Raw genomic sequence first — 19,302 nt, 5'->3', positions numbered from 1 at the left:
AATTCCTTTGCTAACGTGAGCGTTCACTGTAGACTGCCTGTTTTTGATTTTGTCAGGCGAGATGAATATCGCTCAAAACAGTATACCGGGGACAGGTGTATGCGCTGCACATTTGGGTTTCATTAATCATCTCTGCCACACAGCGTGCACTGATTTCATGAGTTAGGTGCAGACTTTTCAATATGGCCGCCGCCCATGGGAAATTCTAAGAGGTTAATAAGTCGTTCTGGGCTTGTCTGTTCGAACACTTCGAAACACTGACGTGGCTTTTGACGCAACTGAGAACACCCAGCAGACATCTATAGGATTGGCGGGTTTCTTAACTGCAAAAGGTACAGCTTAGGCCAACTGCGCCACCTAACGAAAAAAGTATACCTGTGAGAACGCGTCAGAAAATAATTCGTAGCCTCGATGGTCGTTGCTTTCAACAGACGTTAAGGAAAATATTTAATTTGACGCCGCATTCTGAGCGATACTACCCCACTGTACTGCCATTTGTTGATGAGGACTTAGACATGTTTTTTTTTCTAATTTTATTACACATCATCGGGAAAACGTGCACGATAAACCGACATTGAGAATCTCTCTTTTTTTTTTTTTTTTTTTGCTACAGAAGGCCGCTTCTTTAGGATGAGTATTCATTTAAGGGAATTGTATGCACAGGCCGAGTTTGAGACGGAGTGGCACTAACTCTTAGTGATGCCTCTGCATTGCCTCTTGTCTAGTTTCACTGACTGTGTGAGCCCTACTGCCCATCGTGCTCATTTGATGCTGTTTTCCTAATAATTCCTACGTAGTTCATATACAGTCGCGAGCAAAAATGGCATACAAAATTCAGTCGGTGGTGGAGCTCGGGAAAATGGCATTGCAACTTTATCTTGCAACCGCTATCGGGGATCGAGACAATAGTGGCGGGCCCGATTTTATTCAGATGCATGTGTCTCTATCTCTGTTATTGTCGCTGTCGCCAGATGGCATTTCGATGCACTTTTCCTAAGCTCCGTCACCGTCTGAGTGTTGCATACAACTTTTGCCCACGACTTTACATCGAACGTTGTTTCAGTGTAATAAATAACATGTTGAAGAAGAAAAAACATTTATGGAGAGATCGACTATTTCAGTGATTTTGAATGCGTATGATAATAGTTGGAATTGAAAATTTTCTAGTATTCTTTAGCTTTGGTCATTTGTGCATTAGGATGTGCTACCTTTACGTTGCGTTTTTAAGCGACAATTGTTCTTTTAGCTCATCAAATTTTGTTTCCATATCTTTCTTGTTTTTTTCAAGCAATTGCCGCATAGAGAATTATGCACTTCTTTGGGGATGCTTTTTATCTTTCAAATAACACACTGAGGTGCTTAAGAATCGAAATTGCCGTTTTAAACGCTTTAAGGTGACCCGGGACATTGGTACACTGTGCCATTTACAGTTCAATTAACAATATTTAAAGGCCGATTATTACCGTTAGGTAGCATTCTGATGTTTTGTAGAGCTTATATCGGCGCTTAAAACGCTTTCAGGTGAACCGGGACGTTGGTGCACTGTTCTGATTAGAGTTCGAAAGCACACATTCGATTAGGCAATTTTTAAACATGAAATTTTTATACCTACCATTGTAGGCGACTTCAGGTGGACACTGTCGCGAACCATTGGCATCCGCTGATAAATTTTCGTGCGAATTTTAGAAGCAAAAATTTCGGTCCGAGCTGGATTCATAACGAGGCCGCCACATAGCAAGCACTTCGACGCCCATCTCCATTTAACCACTCAGTCACCATTGAAAAAAGTTCTAATTGGTATTTCAATGAAGAGATTAATTTAACAGCTACATTATTGCCTCACTTTGTCTATAGATTTTCTGTCATCGGGCCATCACGAGATATCTTCAGCAAATAAAATTCACGCACATGCACACGCGCGCGCGCGCGCACGCACACACACACACACACACACACACACACACACACACACACACACACACACACACACACACACACACACACACACACACACACACACACACACACACACACACACACACACACACACACACACACACACACACACACACACACACACACACACACACACACACACACACACACACACACACACACACACACACACACACACACACACACACACACACACACACACACACACACACACACACACACACACGCACGCACGCACGCACGCACGCACGCACACGCACACGCACACACACACACACACACACACACACACACACACACACACACACACACACACACACACACACACACACACACACACACACACACACACACATATATATATCGCACTGTTTAGATGCCAGCATGGTATCTGGTAAGGCTACGCGCTGAGACGGTTTGTGCCTCCGCTTGCCGTTGCCGACGACGCTGCTGTCTGTCAGGAGTCTGTCAAGTGGCTCCAACTGGGTCACTATCATTGCTGCGGGCACACACAATGGAGTTAATTTAGATTCCAAAGAAAATATTGAAACAATAGGCGTGCGTCACAGCAACCACTATGCCGAGGAGATGACGCCAAGTGCTGTAGCAGCAAATGCACCTACGTCTCCTGTCACGTGGGATGCAGGCCTCAGGATTGCTTATGCAAATGATACTTGCTCATTTAGTAAGTAGCTTGCAATTCATGGCAGAGAGAGCGCAGATAGAAGGGATTCTCGTAGACGACATAGCAAAGTGAACAGTGGTTGTAGGGTCGGTTAGCCAACCCTTGTTCAGTTTGCTTTGTGTTCCAACTTGCTATCAGTGCGATTGTAACAAAAGCGTTGCGGAAAACTGCCGCTAATTTCGCACATAGCGACGCACAAGAAATTTTGTCCGTTCATGACTGCAAGATGGACTCACGAGATGAACGAAGAGCGATACCTTGAAAATTCTGTAGTATTTTCTCTTTTTTTTTTTCTCATGCCCAGAGTGTGTTCATTCGTGGCGAGTTCTACGGTGCGTTCAAGCCCGCATACGCCTTAACTAGCATTATCCGTGCTCGTACGGCCACTTGTAGTGCCCGCGTTCATTCTCTTCTTGTGCGATAGTTTTTGTGAGCGGTTCACTCGAAACGTGCAGAAAATACGGATAAATATGCGTAGGCCATTTCTAGCGTCCAACCTCACTGACCTACGCTGTTGGAAAGCAAATAAAATTATAAAAGCATGGTTACGATTGTGTAACGCCAACTGACTGCGATATGGCATGAAATATATATTGCGCCCACAATGGGTAATTAAGAGCGCTATTAAAAAAACAAAACAAAAAAGAACTACGGGGGTGCGTTTAAAAAAAATAGCTACAGAGAACCGGCCTGCCTGGGGACGATCTGCGGAGATATTGCTTGCTATAGTGCCATTATACAATCTTCATTATCATCATCATTACCAGCTTCACTACAACCACTGCAAGGTAAAGGTCTCTCCCATATCTGTCTAATTAGCCCGGCTCTGTGCTTGCTTCATCCGTTTGAACCCTGCAAACTTCTTAATCTTATTCGCCTACTAAACCTTTTGCCGTCCCTTGCTACGCTTGCCTTCCCTTAGGATCCACGCTATCACTCTTACTGGTCATCGGTTATGTTGCGTTCGCATTACATATCCTGTCCATGCCCATTTCTCTTCTTGATTTGCTACTACAATGTCATTAACTCGCATTTGTTCCCTAAATGCGTTAAAAAATTCTTCCACCTAAACGCCGAGAACATTCGAGGATTCTAAGTAGCCATGCCACACAGGATACTTCACTGCTCTGCCGCGTCGGTGTTTTCAAGTGACGGAACGAAAAAGGTGCACTTTGCTTGCATTTTTGCTTGTGCTTGGGGGAGATCTGAACAGTGAACAGCACTTAATCATTCCTGCAGTGAGGGAAATTAACACGGATTAGACCACAGTGTTTACATGACATCAGTGACTGAACTAGTTCACAAATAGACGCATTGTAAGACTTGTGTAGAGCACAGTGCGCAATTAAAGCAGTGATTTAATTTTAGTTGCAAGCACCGAGAGAGATGTCGCCACTTGCTGCGCATTTGCTGAGTGAAAGGAGGGGTGACGCTGTCTGCCGCTGACATGAGTGGGGGCAAGAAAGAAATATATTGAACCAAACATCTGCATGCCGTTCCTGGTGACTGAGAACACTGATGGTGCCGACGACTTGTGTAAAGGAACCGCTGGATTACCTCGCTACTTCGAGGAAGACATGGACACTTATCCGCCGATTCAAGCAGCCCGCGCAGCTTCTAGCTCTTAGGGCTAGACTAGCTCCCTACAACTGCATTGGACCGGCGTTACGCAACGCCTGGAAAACATCACAGTTACGGCGACAAACGAAGTGCTAAAGCACCACAGATAGCTATCCCTTAGCAAATGCACAATGTGTTTCACCGACCGTCATCAGGGCTCATTTCTAATCTCGCGACAAAGCAGCTAAACTACAAATGTTTTATATCTTGCATCAACACCATACCATTTGTAACGCATTTTCGTAGCTTTATATGCACCCGCCATGTGTTCTATACAAAAAAAAAAAAAAAAAAAAAAAGAAAAGTGAAAGAGTAGAAATAGGTCATGCGGATGTAGACCTTCTCGCAAGTAGCATAGATTCATTCCTGTCAGACTTCTACAGGGATCGACAAAGTAAAAACAAGTCGTAAGTGTACAAATACAGTTTGCAAAATTCACGAATCCAGTCTACTCGTGCGTCCGATCTTATTCATGCGCGTACAAGCAGAGCCCATAAACGTTCTTACCTAGCAGAAGCGATCCTCAGGCGCTGCACGAGACAAACCACGGCGGGATCGAGCGCGTTACCGCGTTTGCAGCGGAACACGAGGAGAGCAGGCACTACGAGGCAGCAGTCACTTGCCGAAGGATAGGTTTGCGCGTTCATTGGGGCGCTGGCGGTCTACTTGCTCGACACATTTTTTACTGTGCTTAGGACTTGATGCAGCTTGTTCCGAGAAGAAGCTTATCGCAAACGCGTGGTAGGCACGTTTTTTGCATAGACAGTGTAGTCCTTATCGTTCGTACTCGCAAAATGAGTCTCATTTCTCCCGTGCGTATAAGGCCTTGCACAACCACGTTCTCCATCCGGAAGTTCACAGAAATCGGATGGCAATGGCTGCCGTAGCGGCAATAGTGCCATATCGGGGCCGTGATGCTAGTTAACCTCAATTCAAAAACGGCAATGTACCGAAGCTTGTTCGTTAACTAGCCGATTTCTTCCGATTTTGTGGCGCTCCTATATCACCTCTAGATGAAAGTGGCGTGTTCTAACGATTATTCTCATTTTAAATCGCGAGCTTGGGGCAAGCGATAAGAAACAACCTAGCATCTAATGTGGGACTTTCCCGGCACTGACATCTAGAGAATGCCTCTCAGGGCAGTCCTACATCGATTGGACTGCCATCCCTCACGATGGTCAACTCTCCGTGAGCATGACCCCAACGTTCATCGGTGCAGAAGGCGTACAAATTACTGATTGGATGTTTAAAAGCCACGGATGCGTCCGACAGCCCATGGACGAGCAGAAAGCGTTTTTCAGTAAATTTATTGGCCACGACGGATGCGTGAACAGGGTCACGCCCTGCGGACAAGATGCGCTAAGCTTTTCCTTTCTCACCCATCTCCCGCGCTTTCTTTGTCGTTCTCGCCACGTGCAAATAGCTAAATCCCCTCTCCTTCCGTTTCCATCTTGGTTATCGGAATCGGAAATGTTTCTTAGTCTTCCTTTGTTTTGACACTTCTTTCTTATTAGCACTCGATTGACATTTTTTTTTGAAATTGTATGTGGTGGCATTGGTGAAACGGTTTAGCATTTGGTCAGGTATGGCTGCTGAACCTTTCCACTGCTGCCAATGCCGGTATCCTGCGGTTATTACTAACAAGTTGTTGTTTAAGCGATACAGTTTACAAGGTACTTTTCCTTGAAACAAAGGGCACTGATGATATTCTGTTTTTACAAACTGCTCATCGCGAATAGTTTGTATTATTTCACGTCCCAAAGCTATACTGATTGCCCAAAGCGCTCCGCAATTAAAATATCGGCATTATTTTCAATCACTAAGTTATTTGCTGTGCACTGAAGTCTCAGTACACGTGCCTCTTTGCCTTTCGTCCCAGTCGAAGTAAGTGCAGAACCCCGAAAGATAGGGAGTCGCGCGCTCTCTCTGTCAAAACAGTATACAGCATTTCTCATTACAGCGATGAGTCGGTGTCAGACACAGGAAAGGGAAAAAAAGACAGTCTCGTTTTTCTCCCATTAGAGATAGCGCGTTTCGACCGAATCAGTAAAGACGAAACCGAAATAACTGTGCGTAGGGAAAGTCGTAAACAGAAACGGCACACCGACCCCTTCTCGGGCGTTTGCGTGCACCGTCAGCAGCTGCCACTGAGCCCTCGTACTGCGGGACCCATTCAGCGCGTCCGGTTGCCATGCGTATCTGGGGCCGCCTTGTTGATTGAACGTGGCTGCACCGTTCGAGATAACCCGCGGCGCGCGCCTCGGCACTTTCGCGTCACGCCACGAGACATTCAAAACGGTCTTTTGGCTCTGAAATCAAACGCCGGGTCTTGTTGTGAGGGAAGGACGTGTTTGTCTTGCGAAAGCACTGCGCTGCTTCTGCACACTCAGTGCTGAAAGTGAAAAGGGGAATGCCGGGAAAACGGTGGGCGACCTGCCCTTCTCCCTTTGCTTGTGCTTCGGGTTTGCGTGCTTCACTCTCAAGCGTTTAGTTAAGGAAACATTCACCTTTGCTCCAGCTTAAGCGAGCCGATGACTTCCTTCGATATAGAAACGTGTTGGCAGAATGATGTTTATGTTAAAAAAAATAAATAAAATAAAACGGGCCGTTATCCGCTGGCGTTAGTTCGCAGATTATTTTCGGTAGGCCTTTGGTCGCATCCAGACTATCATTTTTACGATCACGGGAAACAAGTTGGTCTTAAATATTGCTGCGCCTTTGGAATATAAGAGCCTACCTCAAAATCAGGTGCCGGATTGGCTGAGCTCCCTGTACACAAGAGTAGTTCGGAATTAGATAGCGCCGTGGGACTCGTTGGACCCGTCAGCACTCAAGACATGGACCTAAGACCAGCCCTTTAGGCAGATTCGGCTTCTCACAAGGCAGCCCAGCTGTGAGCGGAAGTCTACCAGCCACGAATAAAACTTGAAAGCATTTCAAAGAGTTCACCACTTCCACTTTGAAAAACAAGCCTGGGTCACTGGATTTCTGGTCCTTACATAAAGCTCAGTAAAATCTCCTGGAAAATTAATTCAAATAGACTTCTGCGCTGACTTCTCCCTGTGACCCTCAGAGCGATAACGTTCCGGAGGAACAAGAAAACAGAAGGCGAAAAAGAAATTAACAAAAAGGCGCTTCTCAACATACAAAGGTATCACACGGGTCCATCGCTCCGAGGAACATGTATGCCACCTTAGCGGACAATCTGTGTGGCGTATGCATAGTGACGTTTATGAGAGCGCACTGTATGACCCAAGAGAAATAATTAAATTCCAAATGGCGAGAGAAGGAATCAGGCTATAGGAAAAAAAAAGATAAACGGCCGTGTAAATTGTATCCGTGTAAATTGTTTATCGGATGAACGCCTTCTTGCTTAGCAGCATAAGAACTTCGTAAGACGAATATGAGCCAGGCGTGCATATGGGAGGTAGGATAAATGTCCATGATTCACCGCAGTCAGTGTTTACCCATGGTCTTAAGAATGCTATTTATTCTCCGTTGTGGTTTGCCGTACAAGAAGCGTAAATGTTCGAAGCCACAGCTTCAGCGAATCCAGAACGCCGGTTACAGGCAAACTTTGCAATCTGAGTCTCTGGAATATGCCGATGGATTTCAACTTGGGCACGAAAGCAACACTGTAACACTTTCTGCTTTGAAACACGCCATATTGGAGGGCTCCTGACTTGTTTCTATCAACAGTTATCACCCGTTGATAGCGGAGACGTCGCGTCGCGTGAGCCAATAAATACAAGAGAACAACCAAGATTGGAATAACTCGGAATGTAGTTTTGCACACTGCCTTCGTCGAAAGAAGTTGCCGCGGCTATGAAGTGAACGTGCTATTATAAGTTATAACCATGAAGTATCTGTGCTTGCGGCACTACACAGACGCGTGGCTGTCGGGAAGCAGGCTCCGCCGTCGCACACGGAGACAGTGCAGTGCGGTGTCCGCCGAGAGAAACACTATCGCCGCTTCCAAACGGTTACTGCGAGCAGGGGCGCTTTCGCTGACTGGACACTGAACAGGACTCAGACACACGTATCGAGTGTCACTGGCCGCTTTTATCGGCGATCCGCATGGCACTCAGTGTCAAAGCTCTCAAGAGGTCAACACCAGCACTTTTCAATACACGTTGTAGGCGCTCGCAGAGCCCTTTGTTTCGCGTTGCTTAAAAATAAATAGGAACATGGGAAGGATATGCAGCACTTATCAGGGAGTATCAGCAATAGTTTAAGTAAGGGGCCTAGCTTTGTTTGGAGTCTCGAAATCTTGACAAAAGTGAAGCAGTGCACACAAACGGGACATATACCAAAGCATTACGCTGCCTTCTGTCACCTTGTTCGTGTCCTGTGATTAGGCGATGAAGAGAGGATAACCGACGGTCGCTTAGGGTAACAAACTGGATTCCAAGGGAAGGAAAGCGTAGCAGGGAGCGGCAGAAAGTTAGGTGGGCGGATGAGGTTAAGAAGTTCGCAGGGGTCAAGTGGACGCAGCTAGCACAGAACCGGGTTAATTGGAGAAATATGGCAGAGGCCTTCGCCCTGCAGTGGGTATAGTAAGGTTGATGATGATGGTGATGATGGATTTTTGTCAATCAAACACACTTCAGGGCAACCGCTGCGTGACGCGGGTCACATCCACATCCTCAGGTCTTTAAAATAAGTTCGTGGTTGGCCGACGTCAGTGTGCACTTGGTCTGCCTCGGGGAAGGCGGCGCGGACTCAAGGTGTGAATAATAATAATAATAATAATAATAATAATAATAATAATAATAATAATAATAATAATAATAATAATAATAATAATAATAATAATAATAATAATAATTGGTTCACAGGAAGGGAAAGGCGCCGTATCTGTCACGCTTGTTTCTGTGGACACCTGGACCGCGCCGTAAGGGAAGGGAGGAGTGAAAGTGGAAAGAGAAGAGGAGCCGTATTGGAAGGCTATGGAGTAACTTCGACCACCTGGGGATCTTTAACGTGCGCTGACATCGCACAGCACACGGACGCCTCTCCGTTTCTCCTCTATCGAAACGCAGCCGCCGGCGGTCGGGATCGAACACGGGCACTCCGGCTCAGTAGTCGGGCGTCTTACCACTGCGCCACCCTGACTACACATCTCGCGTATATGTGTAGGATGCACATAGGGGATATCGTGGGCATTCAAGCAAACGTCCGTCAAGGTGCAAACTAGTCCTTAGCAGAATTAGGCCCTATAATTTCGCGAGTTTGGCTTCAGCGCGGAATGTTAACTTGTGAATGAATAAGTTACCTTAGAGACGGTGCTTTTGTGTGTGTGTGTGTGTGTGTGTGTGTGTGTGTGTGTGTGTGTGTGTGTGTGTGTGTGTGTGTGTGTGTGTGTGTGTGTGTGTGTGTGTGTGTGTGTGTGTGTGTGTGTGTGTGTGTGTGTGTGTGTGTGTGTGTGTGTGTGTGTGTGTGTGTGTGTGTGTGTGTGTGTGTGTGTGTGTGTGTGCAAGTACGCGCATGCGCTCATGAGGAGCTATCAGTAGAAGGAGAGAGTGTGTAACAAATCTCAGTTATGATACCTTCTGATTGCATATCTGGAATGTAACCTCTGCTCCAGACGTCAAAGGCCATGTTTTTATCATTCATGACCGGTAAAGCATGTCAATGAGATATGCAGTCTAAAACATCTAAACCTCTAAAACAAGTCGGCTCAGGAACATATCCACTCTTTGACGTGGTTCTGGATTATATATTCTACTCAACGACAGCAAAAAAGACCACTGCCAAATACAGGAAAAAGTTGACCATGCAACAAGGACAAAAAAATTTGGCAGTGTCTTAACTCAGCTAAGGCAAGATTTACAAAGCGCAATCAGTTAGTAGTCGCAGATGAAACCGAATCGTTTCTCTGTTGTTGTTTTTGTCGCACCTTCTACACCGCCGCTTTGCGACGCCGCTTTGCAAGTCTCTCTTCTCGCTCTTTGGGAGTTTCCATCGCTGCTTTAGCTCTCTCAGCTTCATTTTTCCCACGTGCCGCTTCTTCACATCGAGCGATGTTGGCAGGATGAATAGATTCGGCTTGTAGGTGAGCGTTTCGAGCTCTCGCACTAAACGTTGTGGGCTCATTCATGTCATAGCACTGCAGACTCGCCGCAATTCTCAGCGTATATATCGCCTTCGCAAGAGAGCGGCTGCTCCATGGCTACGCTGCGGCGCAGTAGCTGAAGAGCTCCGTGCATGTGCAGTGAGACGTATAGCTAAGTGATGACGTCATGTGCGGTGCTGCACGGAGAGGGGCGATATGCACCGGTACAAATGATGATTGCCATATGTGTGAAGAAGAAGCAGGTGTGCGATGTAGAAGAAGAAGCGAAGCAGCAACAGAAGAAGAATGGAGCGCCGCCCGCTCCGTGCACCACACATGCGAAGAAGAAGCGGGCTCACAAAAAAGCTCAGTGAGCCCCAGTACCACCCTCAACCCCAAGGTCACTGAACTTGATTTGCTCAAGTTCCTAATACATCATTTCTGCAACATGCAATCTAAGAAACTGTATCTCCGCTTGGTCATGGCCAATCCCCCTAGTGGGTATGCGGCGTTTTTATGAGGCTAACAACAACAACAAAAGCGGGCGGCGAGCAGGCCGCGCGCCGCTAGGCACGCGGCAGAAGGTCGGCTGAAGGTCAAACTCCTGCGTACGCGAAACGCGCCGCAGCTAGCTCAGTGAAGCTTTCGTTTCAAAACGAGTATAGGAAGTATGCACCTACGCCACAGTGGCCGCCATGCATGTAGCACGGCGAAACGCTGTTTGTACATCTAATCTCCTAATCGCCCCTTGCACTGCTGAAGCTGTGTCCTGCGCCACAAAATTGCGTCCGTGGCGTACGTTGCCTGAGTATCTACTATATACAGTCTCAACGAGCCGGCGTAATCGTTAACGCATGCCCAGATAGGCAGTATTTTTTTCAGAGAAGGTAATAGATGAGGAAGTGACACATGCTTCCCCCATATCATTACATATTTGTTCAGATTCCACGATTTGTCGGGTGACACGTTCTTTGGTGCCCCGCCGTGGGGGCGCCGTCGTCAGGGCGCTCGACTGCTGTAGCCAAGGATGCGTAATCGAATCCCAGCCGCGACGGTAGGTTTTCAATGCAGACGAAAACCAAGATGCCTGTATGCAGTGCGGTGTCAGTGCACGTTAAAAAACTAAAGGTGCTCTCAAAAAGAGAGGAACAGTCCTTGCAGGTCTGACAGTGGCTAACCAGAAGACCTTCGAAATCCTTTTCTTCACAGGCGTATTTCACGCTCTTTTCATTCTCTCTTAACCTATCGTTCACGTATCTCCAAGTTTGACCAACATGCATTTTTCCACAGCTTAAGGGAATTTGGTCAGCTATGCCTTTTGCTCATTTAACAAAAGCGTCTGTGCTTATTTCCGCAGTTCGGTTGCTGGGTTGCCTCTGGATTTCTCATTCCGCATTGAGGCAACACAGAAACGGAACTGCGGAAAGGAGCACACGCGACGTTTTGTTCAATATGCAGAAGGCGTAGTATGCAAATTCCTTTTAGCTGAGAAAAAATGTATGCTGATCAAACTGGGAGATGCGTGTTAGGTTAAGAGAGCATGCAAAGAATTTAAAATATGCCCGTGAAGAAAAATATTATTGAAGATTTTCTGGCTAGCCACTATTTGACGCGCAAGGACTTTTTCCTCTGATCTTGAGGGTACCTTTATAGCAGAAAGTGCAAATAACTTGTATCCAAAGAAATCGTGGAAGCAGAACAGATGCGTAATATGGAAGATAATATGGAGGAGGTGTGTGACAGTTCCGGATCTTTTACCTTCGAAAAAGAACTAACCTGTTTGCGCAGGCTTTGACGATGACGCCGGCTCGATGAGACTGTATATATGCGTGAATTATTCGCAATAAATGTTGTCGCAAGTTCAGCGCCATCCTTGTCGTCTCATCTCAGTCCTTGTCTTTCTGCGCTGCCATCTTTTAAAAGATGTACTAACACGTCCGATTCCCCACATTAAACAAGAACGAGCATGCCGTTACTCTAGTTTCCGCATTTATAAGCTGAGCTTCAATCTGCCGGTATGTTTCGTTTGAATATTCGTATCGTCACTGAAAATTTCCAATCACCTACTGTGACATCTAGGTGGCAAGAATACGAGACAGATCAACTGCTTGTAAGCGCGCCAAAACGTGTCGGTCATCAATTAGAACAGTTAAATGGTTTTTCATAGAAAAACTGAAACTTAAATTCAGTTCAGTCGGCGTCGCATTCATTAGCATATCTCACTTTTGAATAGTTTTTCACGAATGCTCAACGAAGAACCTAAAATTTTCCTACGTGTTGCGAGCTGCGTTTCTTCGGCAGTGCACAGGTCAGTATTCCTACAGTAAACAACAGAGTCCAATGCGGACATGCTACCTTTGCCGCAAAACTATGTCATGTAGCGTTGAGCACAGTACAGTTCCAGAAAATCATTAGCACGCTGTGACACTCGATACATAGAGACGTAATACTAGTTAGACTAGCGCCGTCAGTCGTGAAGCACACGCGAGGCGGAGAAGATGGCATCTGAGCGCGACGCTTGGTCCACGTGTCGGTGAGGGACGACGTCTGGAGCGAGCCCGCGCAGCGCTTCCTGATATCGGTGCCATTCGTGGCGAAAGCCGTTCACCGCTTGGCCGCCTTCTAATTGCAGTTCATTTGTACGGGCGGCGGCGGCGGCGGCGGCGGCGAAAGATAGCTCCCGGCGGCCGCACTGATGGCAGATGCGGCCGTGCGCCCCCGACACCGCGCGGTCTCCGTCACCCGAGCGGCGCTGCCATGAGCGGGGCAACATTTTCAGCTCGTAAACTACGCCCTAATGACTCGCCCTCGCGGCGTTTATCTGATCGGCCCTGGAAATAGAAAGCGGCGTTCGGGCTCCGCGGACAAAGGCGCCCCGGGGCCGCACAAGAGCCCTAGCGCCGCGCGCAAGACGAATGCGAACGCGTCGTGCAAGAAACAAAGATGGCAATCCACGTGAGCGCCGCCGGAATGACGGAGAGGCATTTGCGTTCTGTGACGAATCCCGATGGCGAAACTGTCTCCGCGGCTATGTATAGAGGATCGCGAGGCTGCAACGAGGCTGCTGGGCCTCCGCCCAGATTAATGGCCTCCCCCGATCGCGCCCAGGGGGCGGAGGTTGCGACCTCGGCGAGGACGGGTGGCCCCTCTCGCTTTCTGAGGCCAGCCTCGAGTGCACGCGGCCGCAAACTCCGGCCCAAGCCACCTGGTAAAGCGTGCCCATTTCAGTCCCTGCACGTGCTCATGAACAGGCCGGCACACTCTGGACTGTCATTACGAAGCACGATACCCTTCACTGGCGCCATCTGCCGAAGTGGTCAACCCAGATATTGTTCGATAGACCCTTTCGTCATGGAGGCCAGCAGGTTTCTGAAGGTGCTCTTCCAGCACGAAATCATGCTGTTTCTTTGCAGACCATCTTGAGGGACGAGGTGGAGAGTCTACTCAATTCTTTGCAGCATGTACATTGTTCAATGTTTTCTGTATTCACTGCGGATTCCTAGCCAAATGCGAGATGCTGTCTGGTATATTTCTATTTATTGTACGGTGCTGTAAGTCTATACAGTGAAAGGCAAATACAGTAAGACACTCGATATTACGTCTTGGGAAGAGGGATTTGAATACGCTTACCAGATTTATTTAATAATTTGGCCCCGCAAGCTCGGGCGGGCAAAAGCGGCACGAACGGCGGGCGAAAAGTACGCGTGCAAACGCACGCGCGCCTCTGAAATAACGCACAGTCCAATAAAATGTCATGCGGGGAAACGTCACTCGACTGAAAACGTAGCTCAGACCCTTTTATGGTCCCTTCGCTTTGCTCGAGGCTTAGCTGCGCCCATCTGCCGTCAACCGGCGGGTCAGCCCGCCGGCTTCAGAAGCCGGTGCAGCGGCGGAGATTGCGCACTCTCGTCGGCCTTTCATATGCAACTGCGCGAGCTCTGTCGAACGGGCGTCGAGTGGGGCACCACGCACGACAGCGCCAGAGTTCGGCAGCGCGACGACTCCCGCCGTGGGGAGCTCCCGATGTGCGCCCTAAAGCACAAGGACATCGGTTGTGCAAACAGAGCGGGGAAGAAGAGCAAAACTGTGCTCGGAGGAATGCCGCGTTTTGTGTTTTTTTCTTTTCTTCGAATGCCTTTTCTTGCCTTAATTTCAATGCCTCTCTTCCGCCGTGTTTTTAACGAAGCTGAGCGTAATGAAAGAGCTTAGAGAGTCGGCAAGGGCTTCTGGGGGCGAGACATCCAAACGGAAGAGCGTTGACGGCTCATCCCTAGAAGACGACACTTGAGAAGCGTATGTACCGACCTGAAATCCATATCGGAAAGCTAAAAAGAAAAAAAAATCGTGTTTTAGAAATTATCACAAGCCCACCTTTCTGAGACACAACTTTTAGTTGTGAGTCAAGTGGAAGATTGCAAGAAACTATTGTGAACCTAATGATGCAAATGGTTTAGCTTGTCATGTTTAGTAAAATCTAGCGTTTAAACTTTCTTTTGTGCTCGCACCGAGTAGCAAACACTGAAAATCAATGCGGGGCGTTTTGGACAGTAGTTGTGAAAGAAGTGTAGAATTTTATGAGACTCTGTCATGCACAAAAGGTGAGAATGGCCTAATCCTTCGATGCATTGCAAGATCTCGCCTGTAGTGTTTTTCCTGCGCTCACGCAAGCTAGTTAACACTGTCATGAGAAAAGTGGCGGAGTTTTAACCCTACCTAAACCTAGTTATAACGAAGTAAAGCACCCGACGCAGTGGCTCAGTGGTTAAGGTGCTGGGCTACTGAACCCAAGTATCCCGGTTAGAACCCGACCGCGGTGGCCGCAGTTCGATGGAGGTGAAACGCAAAGGCGTCCGTGCGCTGCGCCATGTCAGTGCACGTTAAAAATCCGCAGGTTTTCAAGATTACGCCGCACCTCTTCGTTACGGCATCTCTTTCTTCATTCATTCATTTCCGCCTTGTATCCTTCACTTACGACGCTCTGCATGTATCCAGAGAAGCGTAACAGATACTGCGTCGCGTTTCGACGGAGGAGAAACTCAAAGGTGCCCGTGTGCTGTGCGATGTCAGCGTGCTCAGATTAATCATCGCTAGGTGGTCGAAATTATTCCCAAGGCCTCCGCTACAATACATCTTTCTGTCCCCCTTCTTTAAATTCCTCTTTCCTCGTTTTTTTTTTCTTTTTTTTTTACGGCACGGTTCAGGTGTCCATGGAAGAGTGTGACAGCATGTACCTTTTTTTTCTTCATAAAAACAAATTTAAATTTATGCAAATTATTAGTCTTAAAGGGTGTGCTTGGTTTCTTTTTATTTCTTTAAGGAAGTTCGAGAGCACGAAGGCTGTATCGGGATCTCCTATGGTAAGCTTTATGAATTCCAAAGCAAGCAAGAAAAAACAGCAGGTAACAGTGAGAGGAGAAAAAAGCCTGTATATCTGAACAGAAATAAGGTAAGCAGGACCACAATAAGAAACGTTATAAATTATCAGCAGCAAATTCAGGAACGGTCATAAAGATACTCAAAGATGTTGAACGTTTAATGCCAGTAGGAAGCTCATTCCAAACTAACAGCGCAGAAAAATGACTGGCTTGTTTCCATAATTAGTGCGCATTTTTGGACGTAATTTTTATTCGTGGTAAACCTTGTTGAATTGTTGTTATTGGGTTCTTAAATGCAAAACTGACAGGCAGAACATTCTTCGTTCCACAAGCCATGTGTGACCAAGGGACTTAGAAGACATCAAGCCACTCTACTACATCGAATTCGCACAGGCTTTGCTCGTACTCCTGCCTGAATGCATAAGACGGGCATGGCATCGTCTCCGCTATGTTCTATATGCGGTGTTTGCGGGGATATAGAACATTATATTATGTGCTCTCCAGAGTACAACGCGGAAAGGTGTGTGATGCTCGCTTCCTTCAAGGAGACAGGAGCCCTTCTTGGTGCACTTCAGCACATTGTCTACCCGAGTGGAAACGAGACATGCAGAAGGGAGGCTTCACGCCTTCTTTTACAATTTCTGCAGGACACTGATCTTGACTGTAGATGGTGACAGCTGGAATAGACTATGTTCTACTGTGAGTGGATGTGTGCGTAAATGGTGACTTCTGGACTGGACTATGTTATATTGTGAGTGAATGTGTGTATAGATGGTGGCAGCTGGAATGGTCTGTGTTTTACTGTGAGTGAATGTGAGCATAGATGGTGACTTTTGGAATGGACTATGTTATACCGTGAGTGAATGTGGGCATAGAAGGTGACTGCTGCAGTGGAATATGTACTGTTATAAGTGACTGTATGCATAGTGGGGCAGATTTCACAGATATTAGGATTCTTTTAAACACATAAGTGACGCTACGGTGGAGCAATTGCCGGCAGAATAAGCAAGCCTAATCCCACCTGTAGAGTACAACAACTCAACTCAATTCCTGGCAGCTTTAAGAACAATGATTAAATATTTGAAATCCACCTGGGAGCGAATTGGCAATATGTGATGGTCCTGAAGAAGTGAAAGTGCACTACTAAGGTGTGGAATAAATGCTATGATAAGAATGGCTTGATTTTGTAAGTGCTGTAACGGAGTTATGTGACTTATGTATGTGTTTCCCTATGAACATATGCATTAGGTAATGTGGCTATAAATTGAAGCAAAATAGAGGCAACGCGATGTTTCCCGAGATAAATAGTGCCTCGCTTTTAGAAGTATACGCATGTCATAAGCACATTTTTTTTTTTCAAGTGTGCTATGAGTTTAGTGAAGTTCAAATGGGAATCAAGAACAATTTCAAGAAATGAGCATTGGTTAACCTCTTGTATTGGAGAAGGAGAAATGTTAATTACAGGAATCTGTGGAACATCCTGATAAACAGAAATGAAGACAATATAAGTTGTTTTCGAGGTATTTATAAGTGGACAGTTACGTTGTCACCAGAGAATGATATTATTGATATCAGTGCTGTGTTTCGCAGTTAACGAATTATGACCTATTACTGGTTAGAATTGTGGTATTGTCCACGTCAAGGAAGGCTTGTGAATAACTGAGGCAGTCGGGTAAGTCACGGATATAAACCAAGAATAACAGTGGTCCAAATATAAATCCTTGAGGGACGCCTGTATCTATAGTAAAAAAAAAAAAAAAAAAAAAAAAATATATATATATATATATATATATATATATATATATATATATATATATATATATATATATATATATATATATATATATATATGATAGCACGTTAGAGATACTGACAGCCTTTTGTCTTTCAGCAAAGTAGATTTTAAGAGAGTTAAGTTAATTGAAGCGGACCCAGGCAAAACTCTGAGTTGGACAGGGATCGGTAGCGCTTTAGCTCTAAAAATGCGTTTCTGGACATGATCTGGGGGTATGCTGATTGTCAAGAAGCAAATATTAGGCATATTAAAAAAAAATGCGTTGATAACGAACGTTCAGATGAAAACGAGAATTCATGGTTTGGGCTGGTTTGCGGGGTGTTATGTCCCAAAGTGACTAAGCCACGAGGGGACGCCGTAGTGGAGGGCTCCGGAAATTTCAACCGCCTGGTGCTCTTTAACAAGTACAGTACACAGGCACCTTGCTTTTCGCCTCCATCGAAATGCGGCCGCTGCGGCCGGGTTGAGTCCGCGTCCTTGGGCAGCAGTAGTCGAGCGCCCTAACCCCTGCACAACCGCGGCTGTTCGGAATTCATGGCGATGTAGGCTTGTTGATTTTTTTTCTTCGTTATTGTTTGCCATTATTACTGTATTTTTGAATCCTGTACAGTTTACTCTTATTAGCACTTTTAATTTCTTATAGTAAATTTTCTAATACAAATTTTCTGTTTCATATTAGTCTTCCTGTCGCGTGGATAGTATTGTGTGCATCGTCACTAGTGCACAGTCGATGCGTTTTGTTGAGCTTTTTTATGTTGCAATTTACAGCGAGGTTTCTTGCCTTGCGCGAAAAAGAGCACCGGGCACTGCTGCCAGTCTCCAACATTTCATTTTATATATGCATGTTAACAAGTACAAAAAATAAAAAATATCAAAGTTGAAAATGAGAGCAAAAAGGAAGTAATCACCTAAGGTGTGTGCCATGTTCGCCAGTGTCCAGCAAAGCTAACTTAGATTGGGAACGGCACAGTGTTCCTTTTCTGATATATGTAAATGTACAGCAGCGCACTACGACAGCCAGGCACCACTTCTAAAAAGAAAACATTCGTTGCTATGCAAAAAAAAAAAAAAAAAATAAAATAAAATAAAAGAAAAGGAGACGTCCTCGCAATCTGACCCGAGTTTCAACGTCAACCATATGTATAAGGGGGACGTGGAAGTAAAAATAAAACAAGCAAATATGCTCGAGAGTAGGTCAAGCAACCGATGGCAATAAATCTTATGAACTTAGTATCTGATGTCACCATTTCCTGCAGGAGACTACGCATACCCCAGTTGGCGGAAATCTCAGGAGCCCTCCACTACGACGCCTCTCATAGCCTGAGTCCCTTTGAGATGTTAAACTCTCTAAACCAACCAACTAAGCCAACGCGCAGGTTGAAATTGGTGGGACAATGTTCCAGCATGCCACGTGTCTTTTACGAATTATGGCTTAGCACAGAAAAAATGTAGGCGCCCTTGAACTATTTTACCTATTTTAAAAGAACTGGCAGCTGATAGCTGGTGGGTGGTGGCTGGCAGGTGGTATGATCGGCCAAGCACTGAATAGACGTAAGGTGGCCTGAAGTGATGTTTGGCGGGAGTTACCAACTTGGGCATCTCCTTTAATATGGCAGGGTGATATCAGAATCAGCCTGTCAATACATTTGCATTCACGTTACTCCTACGCCACGCAGACAAGTCCATACGGCTTGGTTAAAAGGAGGCTTTATATGTGAGGTGGTATCATCGGCTATCGCGCCATACCCTTAAGGCGGAGATTAAGTGTCCCTAATAATTTTTTTTTCGAGTAACGTCTTTTCGGGGGAATTGATCA

General features: G+C 46.1%; 1 protein-coding gene across 12 annotated transcripts in view; it reads right to left on the bottom strand.

Annotated features, from left to right (window-relative positions):
* The window catches only part of LOC146205877 (uncharacterized), a 153,042-nt gene that overhangs the window by 55,116 nt on the left and 78,624 nt on the right, over positions 1-19,302 (bottom strand). For 2 of the 12 annotated variants that reach the window (XR_014704274.1, XR_014704276.1), the window contains exon 1: positions 4,769-4,907. The exons of the other annotated variants lie outside the window; for them this stretch is intronic. The gene's annotated coding sequence lies outside the window, so the exon portion shown is untranslated. Of the gene's footprint in view, positions 1-4,768; positions 4,908-19,302 lie in introns of those variants that run through there. 12 annotated transcript variants of the gene reach the window in all.

The sequence above is a fragment of the Amblyomma maculatum genome, chromosome 1 (genome assembly GCF_055883805.1).
Source record: "Amblyomma maculatum isolate TAMU_Amacu chromosome 1, ASM5588380v1, whole genome shotgun sequence".
Taxonomy (NCBI): Eukaryota; Metazoa; Arthropoda; class Arachnida; order Ixodida; family Ixodidae; genus Amblyomma; species Amblyomma maculatum.
Note: the sequence above shows the minus strand (reverse complement) of the source record. Positions and strands in the feature narration are given on the sequence as shown.